Source organism: Artibeus jamaicensis, unplaced genomic scaffold, assembly GCF_021234435.1.
Source record: "Artibeus jamaicensis isolate MK-2021 breed Jamaican fruit bat unplaced genomic scaffold, CSHL_Jam_final contig_240, whole genome shotgun sequence".
In the NCBI taxonomy this organism is placed as follows: Eukaryota; Metazoa; Chordata; class Mammalia; order Chiroptera; family Phyllostomidae; genus Artibeus; species Artibeus jamaicensis.
The window spans coordinates 22,817,719-22,820,825 of record NW_026521506.1 but is presented as its reverse complement, the minus strand read 5'-3'; the positions used below and the strand labels follow the sequence as shown (position 1 = coordinate 22,820,825).

The following is a 3,107-nucleotide window of genomic DNA, read 5'->3' as shown; positions in this document are numbered from 1 at the left end:
AGAAAATCCCAGAATCAATACACCCAGTGGCCTCCTTCAGACAACATCAGAGCAGGATCCAATTAGCCTCACAAGTGGTATATCCCAAGGAGAATTTTGGCAGGCATCAAAATCTGCTGGGGTGAATTCCATTTCATGTGGTCACCACCTTCACAGTAGTTCCCATGCCGTGGTGAGGTTTCAGCCTTGGAGTCAGCCATCCTGAGGGTCTATTCCGTGCACGAACAGGCCAAGAGCAATCAAGACTCAGTTACAACTGGTGGATCCACATAAACCACACAAGGGACATTCTTGGAGCACCCAGCTCAGGTGACTACACCACTGAATCCCACAGAACACTTATTACATAAGGCCACCCCATGAAGACTGGGAGTCATAACAGAACTAATACATAGAAACAAAAACAAGGAGGCAGCCAAAATGGGTAGACAAATATAGAGGTCCCAAATGAAAGAACAGAAGCAATCTCTAGAAAAAAAGCTAAATGAAATGGAGACAAGTGATTTATCAGATATAGAGTTCAAAGTAATGGCTATAAGAATGCCCAACACCTGTGAACCAGAGTATCACGGTTCGATTCCCAGTCAGGGCACATGCCTGGGTTGCAGGCCAGTTCCCAGCAGGGGGCGCATAAAAGGCAACCATACATTGATATTTCTCTCCCACTCTTTCTCCTTCCCTTCCCCTCTCTCGAAAAATAAATAAATAAAATATTTTAAAAAAAGAATGCCCAACAGCATAAAAGAAGGAATAGATCATAAAAAGGACCAGTCATCCCTGGATGGTGTGGGTAGGTGGATAGAGTGCTGACCCACAAACCAAAGGGTCACCAGTTTGATTTTTAGTCAGGGCACATGCCTGGGTTGCAGGCCACATCAGTTCCCCAGTGAGGGTGCATGAGAGGCAACCACACACTGATGTTTCTCTCCCCCTCTTTCTCCCTTCCTTCCCCTCTGTGTAAAATAAATAAGTAAAATCTTTAAACAAATGCCAGTCAGAAATCAAGAACACAATATTTGAAGCAAAGAATACACTGGAAAGAATAAACAGTTTGTTGGATGAAGCAGAAGATTGAATTAGCAATTTGGAAGACAAGGTAAAAATAATGATGTGTTATAGAATTGTGCATCTGAAACCTGTATAATTTTGTTAACCAGTGTCACCCCAATAAATTCAATAGAAAGAAAAACAAATTTAAAAATAACCTCAGGATAGGCTTGAAAAACATTCTATATTTCATGAAAAGACCCCTGATTTACTCAAGTTATCTGTGGACTCCTTTTACATGGTTCTCTCTGACTTTGTATACTTTCTTGCTAAGTTAGTTCTAAGACCACCTGGATACACATCTTGTGTTGTCTTTTATTTGCACTGGTATATCCCAGATGTACAATTTAGCACTGTTATTTCCACATAAAGCTATTGTCTTTTCTGCAGATTTTTCTGGATTTCTGGTGAAGTCATAGGTTATTGATATTGTTAACAAAACAAACAACATAAATGGTGTATTTAAATTCACTTAAACCTGTCTCAGCCACACTGTTTAGGGTTTATAGTATAGGTGATATGTCATTGTCTTTTTTTTAAGTCAGTAGAAGGTGGCAAGCAGGGGCATTTGGTTTCCTCTCCACCAGATAGTTACTCCTCCTCATTAGTGGGAGAGCGCAGGACAGGCCCCAGCAGCTTTCTATGTGAACACCAGAGCAAGGAATTCATAATATCATGCAGCAGCTAGCTTTCTGTAAAAGTTGTTTCATAAAGAAAAATACTTTTCCTGACTGGTGTAGCTCAGTGGGCTGTGTGTTGTCCTGCAAACTGAAAGGTCACCAGTTTGATTCCTGATCAGGGCACATGCCTGAGTTGCAGACTAGGTCCCTAGTTGGGGGATGTGGGAGAGCCAACTCATGGATGTTTCTCTCACACACTGATGTTTCTCTCCCTCTCTTTCTCTTTCTCTTTCCCTTTCCCTTCTCCTCTCTCTAAAATAAATAAATAAATCCTCAAAGAAATGCTTTTATGTGCATGTTTTTAGTTTACATGTGTTTTTTTCAAGGTTTCAACCTTTTACTAAGATACCATGTGTGCATTTACACATGTGTACATTAAAAAAACAACTTATTAAAACTTAAGCAATGCAACTGAAATAAATTATGAAGATAAGACTTAAGAGCAAGCATTCCTGCATACCCATTTTTAATGATTAAATTAGCTGTAAATCATTCTATTTCATTGTTGTGGTTTTCAATATATAGCTTTTGCATTTATTTATTAATTCTGTAATTTAAAAACTTTCATATCCTCTAGTTACAAATTTTTATTTTATTAAATTTTTCTTTCTTGTCTGAGATATAGATTGAAGTTAAATGTTTACTTATTTTCATTTAGTTTCTCTTTGTTAATAAGAAAAAACTTTATTTCCATCAGTTTCAATATACAATATTTTCTTTCTTTCTTTTTTGCTACGAGAGAGTGTGAATGCAGTCCCCTACTACCACATATTATGCAGTAGAGTTTCCCATATTTGGGGAAATTGCAAGGGTCAGCACATCTGAAGTGCAATGGATAAGCATAACCCTGGGAAAACCACCTTCGCGATCATGGTATCTCCCTTGCCAGGTAAATATTAGGATATTTTCTTGAATTATTTCTAAATGTTACATTATTGTAGCTTTTGTTAACTCTGATATAATGTGTTTTTAAGATGAAAATTTTTAAATCCAGTCACTTTTTTGTTGTTGCTGAAATCTTTATGAATTCTTATTTTCAATACATTGTGGTCAGATAATATGGCCTATACTATTTCAGTATTTAGTTATTTATGCAAGGTATTTTTGCTCATTATTGATTAATTTTTGTTAATGATCAGTGAGAGATTGGGGGCAAAGCTATGTTTTCTATTTCTTTCACAAACAGTATGCTATGCAGCTATTAAATTGACCTTATTGACTTTATTACTCATATTCATGTAATTTTATTTTCTTGCCTAATTCATCAGAAAATAACTGAGATAAATATGTTAGTCTTACACCATAGTTATGTTTTATTTTAATCAATTTCCCTACTATTTTTGACATAATTTAATCTTATATATTTCAGTACAATCGTAT

At 36.4% G+C, this 3,107-nt stretch overlaps 1 non-coding gene across 1 annotated transcript; it reads right to left on the bottom strand.

Annotated features, from left to right (window-relative positions):
* Positions 1-2,460: 2,460 nt before the first annotated feature.
* Positions 2,461-2,624, bottom strand: LOC119055444 (U1 spliceosomal RNA). Its single transcript, XR_005083698.1, has one exon. It is a non-coding gene; the product is annotated as a U1 spliceosomal RNA (small nuclear RNA).
* Between the last annotated feature and the right edge of the window lie 483 nt (positions 2,625-3,107).